Source organism: Pinus tabuliformis, chromosome 1_2 (genome assembly GCF_031772625.1).
Source record: "Pinus tabuliformis cultivar Carrire ecotype Pingquan chromosome 1_2, CPIR1, whole genome shotgun sequence".
Taxonomy (NCBI): Eukaryota; Viridiplantae; Streptophyta; class Pinopsida; order Pinales; family Pinaceae; genus Pinus; species Pinus tabuliformis.
In genome coordinates, this window is record NC_142298.1 from 981,346,671 (window position 1) to 981,366,166 (window position 19,496).

General features: G+C 32.4%; 1 pseudogene; it reads left to right on the forward strand.

The window, feature by feature from the left end:
- Positions 1-7,390: 7,390 nt before the first annotated feature.
- Positions 7,391-11,009, forward strand: LOC149209299 (G-type lectin S-receptor-like serine/threonine-protein kinase SD2-5 pseudogene; annotated as a pseudogene).
- The last annotated feature ends 8,487 nt before the right edge of the window (positions 11,010-19,496 follow it).

The following is a 19,496-nucleotide window of genomic DNA, read 5'->3' on the forward strand; positions in this document are numbered from 1 at the left end:
TTAGATGTAGGTTCAGAATTCACCATACACTTCATTGCCTAGATGCAGTTCCAAAATTGATTTAAGTAAATAATTTTATTTCACTTTTGTAATAACAATAAGCACAACGAAGTTAAAATGAAGAAAAACCTAGTGTGATTATTGCAACTCTCCGTATTCCTTGGCTTGTTTTTTTTTTTTTCAAAGAGAATGGTTTTTATAATTCTTTTAAATTGATGGGAAAAATTTTTTCCTTGGGTTTTTTATGATCCTATTGTAGGTGCGGCTGGATATAGTCCTTTAGTTTGCCTGAACATATTCTTGAATTATAACATAAATTTATTTGTTTTTTATTTAAATCGTTTTTCTTTTTAACATTGATGCGAAAAAAATTATAATAAAAATCATATAATTTTTATAAATACAATAACATGTGAGAGCGAGGTGCTCAGAGCAAAGTCATAGCCAACACAAAGTCTATTATTTTTAGAAAGAAAAGTGAGAAACACAATCTGTGAAAAGGAATACAATAACATGACATCACAAAGACTTTGATTAAATTAAAATTTAGGAAAGAGCTAAACAAGTCCTAAGAAGAAGAATCTATCAGGAGTAGTGAGAAAGGAATGGTTTTTGACCCTTGGCAATGACTCATTTGTATTGCAGTGAATGTGGAAAACCAAACCAGGTAGGTGATGTTTTTGTTATTGATATAATTAATATGCATTATAGGGACTATATTTTTGGGATGTAGTTTTGAAATTCCTGTGAGAGGTTATTCAAATAGTTACCAGAATCTACGAGAATTTATTGTAGATATTTTGAAAATTTGTCAACATGGTGATGCATTTTATTATTATTAAGTTTCTATTACTATTAATGTATTATTATTAGTAAGTTTCTATTACTATTAATGTATTATTAGATATTATTAGTATTTTGTATTTACAATGGTTATTTGTCGATAATTAATTGTGAGATATTCTTATATTTATTAACTTTATTCATTAACTTTTTTTACATTAGTAAATTGTTATAAATGGTCACATTGGCTGGGTTGTAAACTCTTTACTCTTTACCTTTTTGGGGGCACTGATATGAGTAGATATCTACTCATGTGAGTAGTTTTTTTTGGTAAGGAAATGACCTTCATGTGCGTGATATAGTTAAACAAATTTAATATTTAGGAGATGGTATACCTGTTTGAATTTACGAAGGGGGATTTGGAGTTCTTCACCATACTAGTATAGAATATGAATATCATTTTTGAGAGACTTCCTCAAGAGTAACATCATCCAGGTTCATAAAAATATTTTTAGATATTTCTATAAATACTTTTGGTTCTTAAAATTATGACCCAGGAAATATTTTTTATAATAGTGGGAGTAAAGACTCTTTGGTTTATGTTCCACTCGTGTCATGTCAAAGTGTGGATTCTATGGGTGGAGTAAGATATGGTACAACAATAAAATTTTACATTTGTGGAAAATATTTGAACATTTCAAGTAGCGTCTTACACAAATTGTGTATGATCAACAAACTAAGAGGTCATTAACCAAGTAACAAGGTGATTCATCTCAAATTGGGATCTTATTTTTTCCTCAAATTGTGTATGATGAACAAGCTAAGAGGTCATTAACCAAGTAACAAGGTGATTCATCTCAAATTGGGATCTTATTTTTTCCTCGAGACCATTGATAAAACATTTCTTCAAAAAATCATTTGTAAAAGGAAATGGATTTTATAAAATGCTTCCACGAAATATATCTAAAAGGGTTTCTTTGGCCATCGCCATCACTTCAAATATTACCAATCTAATTATACACTCTTATTTATGTTTTTATAGGTCATCCCCTATAGCATGAATGAAAATTAGTGTTCCATTTGGTCAACCCATTCTATCATATGTAGAAAATCAAACTTAGGGAATGGAGGCAACACACTAGGAATAACTAGGAAAGAAAATTAGCATCGTAATATCTGTCACCTTTGAAATATTCATCATTAACTTTATTTCCATTTTGAGAGCCTTCACCTACAAATTATTTTCCACCATGCTCATCTTGTATCTTGTTAGTTGAATTTGATTGAAATAAAAAAAAAAAAAAATTCTCATTAAACATATTTATGTGGGTGTAAACTTGGCCCAAATTGGGGAACTTGACAATTTTCTTTATATCTTCTAGACATATCATGTTTCATGTGTCAATCATGGGACCCACTAGGTCCATCCAAAAAAGGATAGCTCATAAAAATATCAACATCACTAGTGTCTTTAGAGAAGTATTTTGAGATAGGCAACATGAAAATGTACATTGATCCCACATAAGAAAGGCTACTATACATAGCATGCCAATGTAATTAGCATCACAATATGAGTCTCTTAAGAGAGGTCTCCATAGTGTGCTATATGCACAATGAGGAACTCAATTTGGATATTATTTGGCCCTATTTCATACATTATTAGGGGCACATATGACCACTTTTAGTTCACTACTAGACACTTCCTATCATTTGGGATCTTCACAAGAACTGTCATTTGTATATTTTTAGTAAGTTTATTTTTAGGAAGGAACAACACCTAGGATGACATGTGGTAGTGGCTTGGGACTGACTGAGTAGTGACATGGTGATTTCCTCACCATTATTGCACATTGTCTTGTATCCAAAATGTCCCTAATCACTAATGGACATTACCTTTCTTATTTTTAGAGACTACCTTGTCGACAACCTTATCCACTCTCCTACTAACATTATTCCTCAACTTCTAGTCACGTTTTTTGGAGATTTCTTACCATTGTTGCATGAGGGAGTATACAATTTATTTATAACATATTTTTTATTCCAATCACATTTATCTAACCCTATTTTAGATTATCACTTTATTTTAGGGTCTCATACACTAATTTCAAGCTTCTACCTAACTAGGGAAAATGCTTTTCTATTTTCTACTATGCCCACACTATGGAACCCAAACCTAGTGCACATTAGTTACCTCTCAAGGAGGTTTACTTAAGTATACTCATGTCAATCAATAGTAAACACAATACTTAATGAGTAATACAAAATGACCACATTAGCTACTTGACTATTTTCTAATGTAATTTTAATATCTCTTCTTTCTTGTCATGTAATTGCTATTGTAGTATTTTCACATAGCTAGATCTTGTGCTTGTGCTTAAAATCCAACATGGTATCAAAGCATTGGAGTGTCATGAGTAGTACTAACATAATATTGTAGGTTATAGGAGTTTGAGCATACCAAAGAGAATGGATTAATCATCAGCCAATATTTTTCTAACTCTATTTCATTGCTTATAGTGGAAGTTAAAGGTCATACTACTACTACATAGTAAGGGACTTATATGGTCACTATGGGTACTCATATTTTGTTTGAACTAGATATGAGCTACAAAGAATAGCATTTGTAGTGTCCTGAGATAATATGAGGATTAGTTTCTATATATCTCTAATACATTGAGGAGTTTCCAAAGATATTACTCAATGGAATTTATTACAATGCTAATGACAATAGATGATAGCCTTTTCCATCCCACATGATTCCCAATTTGGTGAGATACATCTCTATGATTGTTATCCCTTATATCCTAGATATGATTTGTCTACTAGTTTCATTTAAATCTAGTTTAAGGTGAACCTATTGGTCTACATATACACCCAAAGATATGAATAATATTGAATCCATATACATATTCTATCTAATGTAATACCAATTTTCAAGTTTCTTCTTAGAAATACACAAACAAGTTCGATCAAGTGAAGCTACTTGTATTCCCTACATATATTTTTCATTGTCACAACTTCACCCCCTAAATAATAAATCACTATGATTTAAGATGATTCAATACATCTCTAGATGATAAAAAATTATATGTTTGGCATAAAAAAACTACCATGATATCACTTGTCATGTGTTTAGAATAGCTAAAGTAGGATGCTTAAGGAAATATAAAAATAATTTTTCTAGCTTTTAACCCTACACAAATAATTTTTGCAAATATATTCTTCATAAAAAAAAAGAAAATATTCAATGTCAAACATAAATTAAGATAGAGATTTTATCCTAGAAACCCAAATCAAGAAACTAACAAGATTTATTTGAATATATATTATCTTTACAATTTTACATTACAATATGGATACATTGTAACATTCATAAATCCCAAATCCTCTAACCCAAGATTAGAATACACATGTAGTTCCTTTGGTCAAATACAAAAATCCATGGGAAAATAACCATGCACCTGAAAACCACTAAAGGAGAAAATCATATGGAAAAAAAAATACCAACAATAGATGCAAAAAACTACATGTTTTTTTTATGTGGTGTTACCCCAAACCTTCTTCACGGGGGCTACTACCCCCTGTATCCCCTTGAATGTGGTGGGGTGTGGGTTTTCAGTCCCCCAATGACCCCCCTATGTACATTGTCCATATAAATCATGTATTGGGTTAGTTGTGCAAAGAAAATAACATGTAACCAACATTTTCCCACTTCTTATTTTCTTTGCATATAAGGGGTCATAGGAGTACATAGTCAACAATCGAGGGTAGTGATACCCATTTTGTCTCTACAACAATAGCAATCCTTAGTGGTCATCGGTTTTGTTAATTCTATTGAAACATTATTCAAAGCGTACAACAGCACCACCTTGACTTCAATCATATCCCTCACAAAGTGATAATGAACATTAATATGTTTTGTCTTCAAATGATAAGCAGTGTTCTTTTCCAACAAAACTGCACCTTGGCTGTCAAAATTTGTCCTTATAGCTTATTGTATCAAATCCATACCTGAATAGAACATATGTAACCTCCTACTTCCTTGTTTTCATGAGTCGCTTCCATGTATTCAACTTTTATAGTTGAATATACCACTACAAATTAGCTCTTACTCATCCAACTAATTGATGCTCCAAATAGGTTAAACACAAAACCCCTTGTATATTTTCTATGATCTAGATCTCTAGCCTAGTGTACATAACCAATGTCATGTATGTCCAACACTCTGCACAGTCCTCGTCATCCTTGCTAACGAAATCCATAATTGGTAGTGCCATGTAGATTCTCATAAACTATCATTATTGTTGTCTAGTTATCCTTCCCTAGTTTTCACATATACCTACTAAATACTCCCATTTCATGTGAAATGAATGGTCTTGTACAAACCATTTTGTACGATAAACTTCCAACCATAGTGGATTGGGGATCATGGGACATCTCCTCTTCCTCTTCTTGTGTCTTGGGAAATTAATCTATAGATAACTTTATACATACAATAATAGGGACCCTCACTGGTTTACTTTAATGCATAATAAACCTCTTCAATATTATCTTGGCATACATTCTTTGATTTAACTAGATTTTCATCTTTGTTTGATCTATTTTAATTTTCATGCCCAAAATGAATTTTCTAGCATCAATATTCTTCTTGTCAAATTTAGAAGAAATTTGCTTTTCCACATCCTCAATGATTTCCCTATCTTTTCTAATAAGCAACATGTCATCTACATACAACATAAAATAAATAAGACAATCACCAACTAATTTAAATTAACATAGCGATCTACTTTTCTCCTTATACACATACACACACAACATCCTTGATGATTTCTTCAACACATACACGAACTTCTTTAACCTACATACCAACCCTTTTATACCCTTCAGTACAATTTTTTCTAGATACCTCATGTAAATATCTTCTTGCATGGGCCTTGCGCACTTTATTCTTTTAGATTTTTGTTGGGTTTGCTAACCTGCATCTTAATGTTTGGCTACCTGTTGTCTAGAATATATTTGGTGCTCCCTATAGTGTTGATTGGTAGACCTGAGTGTCATGTTATTTGGTTATTTTCATCGTTTATGTAAACAAATTTCACTTTAATGAAAAATGTTGATTTTTCCTTTCTAAAAAAATAATAATAAAACAAAATAATAATAATAATAATAAATAAAATTGTTCAATCTCCCAAAATATAGCCTTGGAAGATAGCTTGAACTTCTCATAATAGTGAATGTGTAATGTGTGCCAATATTTATAAATAATTTTATACTCCTATATTATGATGAATAATGTATATTGATGAATTCAAACATATGTAGTTAACTAGGAATTGATTCAATTAGGTAATTTGAAATTTGAAATTTATAAAATTAACATAGTAATTTATAGTGAGCTCAAGACCAGCTAAATAACATAGAATTATCCTTATGTTGATATAGAGCTTAATTAGAGTTTTAAGTTTATATTGAACTTGGTTAGTGAAATATTTGAATATCCATGCTTATTTTAAAATATAAAGTTTTAGTTAATTTATAAATGATTAAAATGTTTAAATCTTGATTATCTATACTTAATGTAAAATTTTAATTAATGTAGCTTTTAAAATATATATTATAAATTGTTTTGTAATATTTAAAAAAATTATATATATATTTTAAATAATTATTTTATTAATGATTAAAATGTTCAAATTTTGATAATGAATACTTAATGTAAAATTTTAATTAATGTTGTAGTTTTTAAAATATGTATTATAAAATGTTTTTTAATATTTTAAAAAAATTATCTATTTTTGTAAATAATTATCTCATTAAATTGGTAAAAATATATAAAAAAATAAATAAAATATGGCTCAATATTATTAGGAAAAAAATATAAATTTCAAATTTTTTACCATACTAAATTAAAAATAATATAAAATTTATATAACTAAAATTTACTACCATACTAAATTAAAAATAATAATATCTTCTAATGTAATGAGAAACATTTTTTACTTAAAATGGGTCAATTCAACTATTTTTTATTAAATATTGGAAAATCTATATAAATATTGATTATGGCATATTTTTTTTAAATAATTCTTATAAAATAGTAATATGCTTTCCAAGTAACCACTTCCTAAAATAATTAGACATACACAAACTTAACTCAAACTCAGTTATCTCACATTCTAAATATAAACTGCATTTAATTCTTTATCCATCATTTGACTTAACTCAAAACTCAACATTCAATTAACTAATTCTCTAATTTTAACCATTCCTAATATTAAAATAATTACAATTTCTAACACTCATTTCCCTTTTAATTCAAACATTTACTCTTAACATTTTCACGCGGAGTTAATGTTAACATGATAATACCCAGTGAACATGATAATACCCAGTGAAGTATACATGTAACACAAACAAAACACGTCCCAAATTACTTCTGTTAATGAATTTTAAAATGCGTGGATGCGGAATCGCATCCCACTTCGTTATTAAACTTCATTTTCTCTCAGACGAACACGGTGAGTAATTATTGCCATCCGTGGGAGAATACGTATCTTCAAAGTTTTAGGTAAGAGAACGGTCACTTTCAATCTCGTATTGGGAGGAGATGGCCGTTTTCGTTGCTTCCATCGTTATAACAATACCCGTCACGAACACGGCTATTAAGTTGACTAAAGCGAAAGGAGGCCCAGCAGCCGAAAAGATCGTTTCACGTTATGCGGGCAAATTTTTAATAGGAAGATGTCACGTTTTCTCTCTCTGATTTTATAAATTAAATATGATTCCCGAATCTGGCACTCCAGGCAATTCGATTAATTTTGACTTCTCCTTTGATCTGGATAGCTCTATTTCCATTCAGGAGAGAAATGGGAAACAATATAAATTCATATAATACACAAGCATCTGCACGCGATGCAAGGATCAGGATAACTAGGATGCCGCGTAGGCAATAAATTAGGGTAAGAGCTAATGGGCATATTATAAGGCATTAAATGCCCGGCTACATGCACTCTCGTTAGCTCTTTAACACGAGCACGCGTGGTGATAGATAAATAAAAAATACATGCGCGTGTGTTAAAGCGCTAACGGGGGGCATGTAGCTGGGCATTTAATGCCCTATAGCATGCCCGTTAGCTCTTGCCATAAATTATAAGTGCATTAATAATTTCTAGAGTTTTGATTTTTATATGTTCTAATGAAAAATATTTGGGAACCATAGAGTTTTTAATATTCTTAAAATTTGACAAAAATAATTGCCTTGCCCTATGTCTTTTATATTTTTAGAATATTTTAAAATTTACTATAACATAACTATATAGCATAACCATATATATGAATAGATGTAGTTGATATAAATAAATAAAATTTATATAAAATTTAATATAAAATTTTAAAATATAAAATTATTAATATTAGAATTGGAATAATTTCAAATCTCTAAAAAATTAATGGATAAAAAATCAAAATAGCATAAATTTATTAAGGAATTTAGACTTCTGTGATCCATAACAATGTTTAGAAAATCTTCGGCAAAATCACATAAACCATCTTTTGTCGACGCGTTTGGAACCAACCAGTGTGGTTCATCGTCAGGACAAGTTGAAGAACCAATCCGGCTTAACTGATTAAATAGAGTGTGCAGAGACTCCAACGGCTATATTGCCAACGGCTAATTTTGACCTAATGATCCTAGTCAAACCCTTAATTTAATTATTAATATTCCTATAAATAGCTAAACCCGGTAAATAAAAGAATTCATTTGTTAATTTAAATAAATGTATATGTATATCTAAAATTAAATATAATTCAGTATTAAGATAATTCATTGGTTAATTTGAGTATATTGAATAATATAATATCCATATTTATTAAATATAATGGTCATTATATCTCGTATAATAGTCCAAATTTATTAATTAATCTATAATTATTATTATTCTAATATTATTTAAATACAAATAAATGAATAATAATAATATTAGAATAATAATAATTATAGATTAATTAATAAATTTGGACTATTATACGAGATATAATGACCATTATATTTAATAAATATGGATATTATATTATTCAATATACTCAAATTAACCAATGAATTATCTTAATACTGAATTATATTTAATTTTAGATATACATATACATTTATTTAAATTAACAAATGAATTCTTTTATTTACCGGGTTTAGCTATTTATAGGAATATTAATAATTAAATTAAGGGTTTGACTAGGATCATTAGGTCAAAATTAGCCGTTGGCAATATAGCCGTTGGAGTCTCTGCACACTCTATTTAATCAGTTAAGCCGGATTGGTTCTTCAACTTGTCCTGACGATGAACCACACTGGTTGGTTCGAAACGCGTCGACAAAAGATGGTTTATGTGATTTTGCCGAAGATTTTCTAAACAACATAAATTTAATTTTTTAAATTAATCAAAATCAATGCCAACTAACAAACTTGAAATAAAAAAACTTTATACAACACACTAAAATAAAATAGAATAAAAATAATAATATGCCGACGATCGCAGCCCCACGTACAAATAAATGAAATAGAAAAAGAATGACAATATGCGCACACTTTATCTTAGCAGCCGTGTGAAAGTGGGCACATTTGCGCGTTGTGTTAGTCAACTCGAATAACATCCTAACAAAATAATATCATAAGAATATAAAAATATGGGTGTCTAGCAATGGCAATGGACACGCAATAATAGTTTGCCACCACTTGTGCTACTGCTTATTATATCTATATACGCTACTACTTTCTCACGAATCCACTTGTGCAACTGCTTATTATACGTATACACTACTAGTGTCTCAGCAAATACGGCTGACCGCACCCCAAAACTATCTCAGCTCGTACTGCGGTCGATTTTTCTGTCGTCTCCGTTTGACAGCTGATCAATTTCGCAGTGAGTTCTTTGGCATCACGGGAATGTTAATCCGCCTCTTAACTATCTATCTGACAAGGAGATATACCTTACGGTCTGAAAGACGTAAAAGCCTTTCTCCACCTGATGACCCTGCGGATGGAGCCGACATATCTCCTATCGATGCGAATGAAGCTGTGCAACATGATTTTGGCGGAGATTATCTCAAGAGTTTAACGGGTCTTCCAACAATTTTCAGTTTCCAAGCCCTGGAGACGGCCACCCGCGGCTTCAGCAAAGAGATTGGAAGGGGAGGGTTCGGCAAGGTATACCAAGGAATTTTGACGGATGGTACTCAAGTAGCCGTAAAATGCCTACTCGATCAGACGGGACACGGACATCGGGAGTTTTGTGCGGAAATCGCGACCATATCGTCGCTCAATCATTCCAATCTCGTGGCCTTGCACGGTATTTGTGTAGAAGGTGCACATCGCATTCTAGTCTACGAATTCATGGCCAACGGGTCTCTTGATAGATCGTTGTTCGCCTCAGACAAACAGCTGGATTGGAAGACTAGATATTCCATCGCGCTCGACACTGCCCGGGGTCTTGCGTACCTGCACGAAGAATCCAGAGTCGGTATTCTGCATCTGGATGTGAAACCTCAGAACATTCTCTTAGATGAGAATTTCAAGGCGAAGGTCTCCGATTTCGGCATGGCAAGGGCTCTGAATAGAGAGAAGGAAAGCCGCGTCATGACAGGGATGAGAGGGACGCCGGGGTACATGGCACCCGAGTGGCTTTTGGATTGGGGAATCACTTACAAGGCCGACGTGTTCAGCTACGGAATGGTGCTTCTGGAAATAATGAGGGGAAGAAAAAACATGGATCACTCTCAGGATTCGGAAAATTGGTATTTCCCTTCTGTTGCTTTCAGGAAGGCCAGGGAAGGGAAAATGGATGAATTGATTGAGAGTGGATTGAAATTGGAAAGGCCGCAGGAAATGGATGAGGCGAATCGGTTGATAAAGACGGCGCTGTGGTGTATTCAGAGCAATTCGGCGCTAAGGCCTTCAATGGGAACGGTGGTGCGATTCTTAGAGGGAGATTTGGAGGTTTTGGATCCTCCGTTAACCTGCAATCTTCCATTCGTCCCGTCACTAGATGACGAGACGGTCACAGTCTTGGACTTCGAAAGCAGGCAAGAATTATTCTGATGTCCCAGCAAATCGAAACTCTGTAAATTTGGTAGTAACGTATGTTATTTAGAACGAAATAATTTTATATTTTATATTTTTTTAACTGGACAAGCGATCAGTCTATAAGGGAGATAGATTGATCGGATTCCCCTGATCAATGCATTTTCTTGTTCATTAATGGAATGATATATGTTTCAAAGGGCATCGTATTTTTCACTGAGATTTTGGAAATCGAATATTAGTTGAGTGACAAATAGGCATAATTAAAAATATAATTATAATAAGTGATTTAACTGATTGTAAGTATTATAATTGATTATTTATATTTTCAATATAGAATTTGGAATATTTTGTAAGATTAGATCCCATTGGAATATTCAAACTCCGTGCAAGTGGTCATCGCTAAAAATATGATTGAAAATATAATTGTAGTGAGCCAGTCCACTGACTGCCTTTATAAACTCTTTTTCCTATGTCAAGGATGTATTTGGCGAGGCCAGGGATTTCAGGGAGGTTGTTTCAAATTTAAATGTACTCTGCATATCCATGGTCCGTTAACAAATGAAAATAATATAACTCTTTTACTTTGACTTTATGTTGATTATAGATTTGGGTGTTTAACTGATAAAGAATTATATCTTTGAATTTATATTAATGGTTAAGTTTGGGTATTTGATTGATATTATGAAACAATATTAATACTAAATATATTTTATATTATATTCGCTATATTCCATACAAAATTTATAATTTAAATGGTTAAGTTTGAGTGTTTGATTACCATTATGAAATACTATTAATATTAAATATATTTTGTACTATCTTTGTTATATTCAATACAAAATTGAATACGAAAAAAACAAAAATTTCCTCTTTAAAATATAGATGATGTCCAAAATCAAATAATATCAATTTTTTTTGTTGATGTGTTATAAATGGATTGCACTGACTACCAACCCACAGATCTGCCACCTCTGATTCACCTGGCCTCGCGCACTCGCAAGTGTGAAAATGATTTCTGAACATTTTTTTTGTTGATGTGTTATAAATGGATTGCACTGACTACCAACACACAGATCTGCCACCTCTGATTCACCTGGCCTTGCGCACTCGCAAGTGTGAAAATGATTTCTGCATCTCCTCTTTTGTTTGTAAATTGGGTTCATTTATAAACACAGAAAAAATATTTATTGGTTTGGTTCAGTTGGTGAATATATCATCGACTTTAAGAGTTCTTCAACGATGAAAAAGCCACGATAGTGGTTGTATACGTGTTAAATTTCAAAGGTTAATCAGAGATATTACATGCATTTAGTTGTAGTTTAATTAAATTAGTGGAGTGGAGTCAGGTAGGGCAACTTTGCTACTATCACAAAGAATGTATCTATAATTGAATGCATGGGAATTTACGTATTTCCACTTTTATGAGACAATGGAATTAATTGATGATTTTATGGTCAATAAATTAGGATTATGTGTCAAAGTTCTTCAATGCATATCTATATTTCTGTAGATTCACAATAATGATAGATTGGTAGTATAATGTAAAGTATAATGAATGTAAATTGTCAAAGCAGATCTCCTAAACCAAACTTCTTCTCTGACTATTTTCAAAAGAACGAACACAATAGATCACGAAGCTAAGACACCAATGTCCCAAGAACCAGAAGAGATAGAAGGAGATGCAAGACAAAGGAAGTTGGAAGACCGTAGAGAAAAGAAAGAAAGCTACAACACCAATCTCGCCAAGAAAGACGAGGAGCCAGACAAGTAAAAATTAAGAAAATTGTAGGTCCGATAGACCAATTTGGTCTGAGTGGACGTTAACCATCATCATCATCATCATCATCATTTTGTTATTATTTGTGTATGAATAGAATTAGTTCATTCTTTTTTCTTAATTTTCATTTTTTTTTTGCTTATTTGTAAATTGTATTTTGTTATTATATGTGTATGGATATAATTAATTCATTCATTTTTCTTGATTTTCATTCTTTTTTCTTACTTGTAAGTTTTTTTCGTGTTTTCTAGCTATATCCATTCTTTGTAGGCTCGATTACAATTTCACATGGTATCAAAGCCCAGGTGAACTAGGAAGGAGCACAATTAATCTTTTTGCAGGTACTAAATATTGGAGCTATTGGAATGAATGGAGTGTCCACCTTCCCCAATTTTGACCCCATATAACTATTTCGAATGGAAGCCAAAGATTTTGCTTCAGCTAAGAACTAGAGCCTAGCATTAGATAGCCATGACAACTCATACTAAACCAAATTCTACAGTTGAAAAAATCAAATATTTCAACTACTTGGACAAGGCCTTCCATATCCTATGCATTTCAATTTCTATAGAATTACTATTTCATGTCAAAGCATGCACCATTCCAAATCAATTTCTGACCACTTTGGATACTCCATTTGGGCCAATTAATTTTTGCCACATTGTCTAAATTGAGTCAGTATTACTCTTCACCAAGTCAAACTTGCAACAACCTAGAAAATAACCACACAAAATGTCTTTATTTAGTCTTTGATACTTAATTAGAATAAGCATATAAAAATAGATGCATTGAAACCATGCATCTTAGTTGGTCTTGGTTGACCATGCTCAACCATTCTAACCATATAGATCTTATTGACCATTATGGTTGATCATGGTTAACCATTATGGTTGACCAAGATTGATCATGGTTGACCATGGTTGATCTTTGTTGACCTGGGTTCACCATGGTTGAGCATGGGTGACCATGATTGATCATGGTCAACCATCGTCAACCTTGGTTGAACATTCTAGCCATGTTGATATTGGATGACCTTGGTTGATGATCATTAATCTTGGTTGGCCATGTTTGCTTATGGTTAACCATGGTTGGCCATGTTCAGACATGGTTTACCATGGTTGACCATAAATACCTTGATTAATTATTATGGTTGACTATGTTTGACTAATGTGGTTGACTACGTTTGATTATTAATAATAATCAATAATATTAAAAGGTGGTTATATTTGACTAATGTTGAAGAGTGTTGACTGTCAAACATACTCAACAACATTAGTAAATGTGATTAATTAATTTTGTAATGTTGCATTGGGACATTGGAAAAATTGCAAGGTAATGTAACATTGTGAGAACGTTTGCGAGATTGCGACATTGAATAGATTTATGTACCTTTCTATCACCACAACAGGTTCCATTATTAATATTAATAGGGGATTATGTTTGACCAAAGTTGAAGAGTGTTGATAGTCAAACATATTTAAACATAATCGAACATAGTCAACCACATTATTAAATGTGGTTGACTAATTTTGCAATGTTGCATTGTGAACTAACTTGGATAAATTACAATGTAATATAATATTGCAATAATGATTGTAAACTTGCAACGTTAGTTAGATTTTTACATCATTCCAATGTCACAATATTAATATTTTTTTTATTTTTATTATTATTATTTTCATTAGTCAACTTTAAATACTAATATTTTTACTATTAAACATTTTTAAAACTTGATTGTGATAGACCAAGGATAACCTTAGCTCACTAAGGTTGACAATTCTTTTCTTTGGTAAACCATGCTTCACTATAATTGAATATGGTTGAGTACGTTGATTGAGGACAACTATGAATGGACAACTTTAACTATTGTTAAATATGTTAAACATAGGGTTGACCAAGACTAATCATGGTCAACTAATTAAAAATTGACTAAACATTATTTGATTATGTTTGACTAATGCGTTTGACTATGTTCAACTGTTAATATTAATAATTAATAATAATAGTGTTGAAAAATATAGGGCAGAGAGATGAGATGATTTCTCTAGAAAAGATAACTGCTTGTGAAGACGTTTTACTTTCTTAATTAGGTTCTTCTTTGAATTGATTATTATTATGTGTTCTTAATTGCCAAACATTAAACAACGACGAGTCAAAAGACACAATATGTAGGCTATCATCCCGGGCCAAAACCTCTCCAAGCAAGATAGGAAAATCCACCAAATGCTTCATCTTATGGAATCTTCAATTGATGAATTCAAAGACCTAGACCCTTGACCAAACTACTCCAAGATAAAGTCAACTTTCACCCTTTTCTCAATAAGTCAACATAGTTAGCTTCTCCTTCTTCTTTGACCTCGACCCTGCAATAGAAGAATGCTTCTCTGTATGAATTTCTCAGCCTCCTGAAACTTCTTGTAGTCTTCACACGTGTGAAGTGAAACAGAGTAATTTTATCCCTTTTCCTCCTTCACTAGACAACCTCTTTTCTCTTCAAGATTTCGGTCTTCACTTTGGAATATATGGATACGACAATTCTGCTTTTAGACCTGACTGTAATCTAATGTATCTTTTGTGGTGGATGCTCTAACTTTAGCCCACATGTGTGAGAGTATTTACCCAAAAGCAGTTTTGAAATGATGCTTCCTCTTCTTCACTTTATGCTCTCCTTTCTTCACTATCTTCTATAATCTTGGACGATTTTCTTATGTTTGATATTATATTCAAAAATGGTTGACTATAATTCTATATATAGCATTCTAATCCTTTCAAAATAGACTGACATCTCTCAGCTTCTAGGCCGACTTGACACGTTACGAGGACTCGATTGTTGCATGCATTTTTGACTTAATCTCGGAGAGTTTCTTGACTCTATTTGACTCAAATAAATTTCGTACAATATGTAACATGCCCAAACATGTCTTTAATATATGACAATGACTCAACGACCAATCCTAAGAGCTCACAATGGGAGCTTGACCTAAAAACAAATTTTTCCTTTAGCATGAAACCCATGCCTCAAGATAAATAAGAACAAATTTATTTTTCTCATTAGATTAAATTTATAAAATCATGATTACACATGTCATTATGAATACCAAACCTAGTTACATATTTGAACACTCTCTCTTAACTAGGGAGGTATTCATAATCCATATAAGGTACTTGGACATTCTTAATCTGAAATGTTCTCATAAGGAGAGTCAGATTGGTAACCCATTTGTCTAACATCATACCATCTAACATTGTCACATAGCAAGGCCTTGACTAACAACTCTATCTCTCCACAAGATCAAAGCATAATGTTGGTGAGACCAATGATTAATAAACACCGTCATTATCTGTTTCAGAATATACCCCATTCGAGTTCTCTCAAAGTATGTTCCACCAGGACTATTCTTATCTTGGATTCCCAGTCCTCAAAGAATATCAGTCATCTATGAATACTCTTATCTTGGATGCCCTACCACATCCTCAAAGAATATCGGATGTTAGATTCTTACCCAATCCTCGATTCTTTCTTCCAAAGTGAAGACAAGAATGATGTGTCTGTCTCTCCCTTTTAACTAGGGGAGGATATAGTACCCATTCCTATGAAGGAATGTACCCAAGTTCCCTCATAACCAGGGACTTGACCAAGCTCCCTCTAATCAGGGACTTGCTTCCAATAGCTCTTTTAGTAGAGATGATGGAACAACTAGCTGTCTATTAGGCTCCCTCTTTCGATGTCAAGAATTTAATATTCTTTGTTATAGAGTCCTCATCTTTGGGACCTCTTTGTAGGGCATAGACCATCCATCACTATGAATCATGTAAGTCATGTCATCCTTTCGTTCATTAGAAAGTGATCCACTAGTCCATATCTGTTATTTCTTCCTACCTTGCTACCTTCTTTTCATCATGTTTTAGGATCTTCAATCCTACCACATGAATACCAGTTGTTGGTGATATCCACAACTCTTCCTTTAGGTAACCCTTCATTAGCCCATCAAGATATTGTTTAAAAATAAAAAATGAACATAAAATTGACATTACCTTTGTGATGTCCTTTCATCATTACATCTGCACATTTGCATCATCAACATCTTCCATACATATTGACACATCTCTAAAAAGATATTAAATTTCAAGGGTCTTTTTCTTTTCGAGACTAAGTCTGCATACCTTTTCCATGAAGATTTCATGGTCAATCCTTCCGGTTAGAAGATGTTGATTTCCTTTTGTATGTGACCATAGTTACATTTTTCATGATCTCTCCTTTCTTCCCTCACATATTACTCCCTAGGAAATTCCATCCATAGTTCCTTTATTTTATCAACGACGTCATATTCCATATGAGGACTTATTATGTTGATTTTATTATGTGATCCATGCCTTTATGCATCTTTTCACAGGAGGAGATTCTTTTCCATGATCATGCTCATGAGGTAGAGCATCTATCATACTGACTGCAACTATATGACATGATTCAATTTTATTAAATACAAGAGTACATACCTCATCTCTTTCTTTTGGTCATATTCCTTTGAAAGCTTCTTTAATTGAAGGTACTTAAATCATATTAACCTGCTTGATTTCTTAGTCATCATACCATTATCCCATGAATCCATCACAAGGTGGAATTTCCGGTGAGACACTTGCTTCTTTCAATAGGTGAATCTTCCTTTGAAGATTCGATAGTGGATATTGATCATCCTCATCTTGCACCCTCTTTGAATGATGTATGACGAGCTTTATAGTAGATGACTTTATTCTATCCAAGTACTACTTATGCTTCTAATGAGATTACCGAGAGATCCTTTTCACTATAGGTGATTGGCATAGACTTCTACATCAGCGCTTTTGCAAGCTTCTTATGCTGTCCCGAGCTCTTGCTTCATATTGTATGCTTCTTATGATGTCATCTCCTAACATGATGCATCCTATGGTGCCTCTAATTATTCGTACTATATAGATATACAAGAACTGAAGAATTATTTTTTGAAGAAAACTAGGTGAAGAAGATCATCTCAATCATACTAGAGATCTATTACTTCTTTCTTTTTGGATTTCTTCTTTTCATCTTCTTGCACTTCTTCAGTGATATGGGCTTCTTCTCTTCCTCTTTTATTGTTGCCCTTCTTGGATTTTGGACAATCTCGCTTATAGTGCCCATACTCATGACAACCATAACAATGAACCTTGGTTATATTTTTCTTCTTTTTCTAAGCACTAGCCTTCCTAGACTTCCCTTTTCTTTTAGTAATGGTAGAAAAATATTTTTCTTAATCAATTGATCCTAGCGATTTTTTCCGACAGCCTAGTTTCCTTAATTTTGCATAATTACCATAATTCATTGAACAAAATAGCTTCCTTCTTCCCATAGATGCTTGATGTGAAGTTACCCCATTCCTCTGGTAGTGCATTGAGCACTATGGTAGTCATTCCCTATCAAACATTATTTCTCGCAACTCTTGGATTTGGTCTCTTATCTCTGACACCCTCACAAAATATGAGGTTATTCCTTCTTCCTTGGATATCTTCATTTTGTAGAGTTCTTGTCTTAGTGATATTACTTCTCCAAGATGACTCATGGAGAATAGTTCCACTAGCTTGTCCGATATTTCTTTAGTCAGTGCCAACTTTGATACTATGAGGGGATCCTTTATGGATTAAATGAGAATCCTTTGAGCCCTTACTTCCCCTTCCATGTACTTTGCAAGTGCTTGAGCTTCTTCCTTTGGAGGTTTAGTTATTAATCCCTTAACATGTTCGACAACTTCATTTTCTATGAGGATCAAATCGGTCCTCTTCTTCCATGCTAGAAAGTTAACTAACCCAACCAACTTGTTGCTCTCCATGCAAAAAGACATTTTGACTGATTAAGATGTAGACATAAAATTACTTACTTGAGAAGAGAGTATTTGATGACAATATCTTCAATTTTCTTCCTTCTTAATCTTTAATTATGTGGTTATAGAATATTTGTTTTTGAAGAAGATGTCTTCCTTCAAAATGATCCTTGACCCAAGGAGAGGGACATCACCTTGAATCTTCAATGATGATAACAACTACTTTCTTCTAGCTTCCCTTAAATGAATATACTTCAATATGCTTCACTTATAGGTGTTTTTGAATTTTTGTAGAGGTAGGATCTATTGAGGTATTCTTTCTTGAGATGAAGATTTAAGCGAGGTTCTAAAATTGCTTCAAGTGTATACTCTTTCCTTAAGTAATCTAAGGTATTGATACTTCCTTCGAAATGACTTGGAGATGAAAGGATATTCTTGATGCTTAAAAAAAATTAAAAAAAAATATTTAAAAAAAAATTAATTAAATTTATATTAATTAAAAAATATATATTTAAAAAAAATAGGTTGGTATATTATTTATCTTTCTCAAAAATGAATATATATTTTTTTGAAATATGTATAATTTAAACTTAGTTAATTGCAGATTTTTATAATATTTTAAACCAATAAGAAATAACTCAATCGTTTTACGTAACTACTCCGAATCAAATACCAAAATACTCACGATAGATGAAATAAGAATGGCGATATGCACACGCCTTATCTTAGCAGCCGTGTAAAGAGTGGATAGATTTTCAACACGAATAAAGAAATAATCTAAAATGACGGTCTACAAAATAATGTCATTACAATATAGAAATCTGGGACTCTAGCGATGTTCATGGATACGCAGCAATTATTTGCCATCGACCTGTACAACTGCTTCTTATATCTATGTACGCTACTACTTTCTCAGCAAATACAGCTGACCGCAGCCCAAAACTATCTCTGCTCGTAGTAGGGTCGAGTTTTCTATTGTGTCTGTTTGATAGCACTTCAATTTGGCGTTGAGTTCTTTGTCATCGCGGCA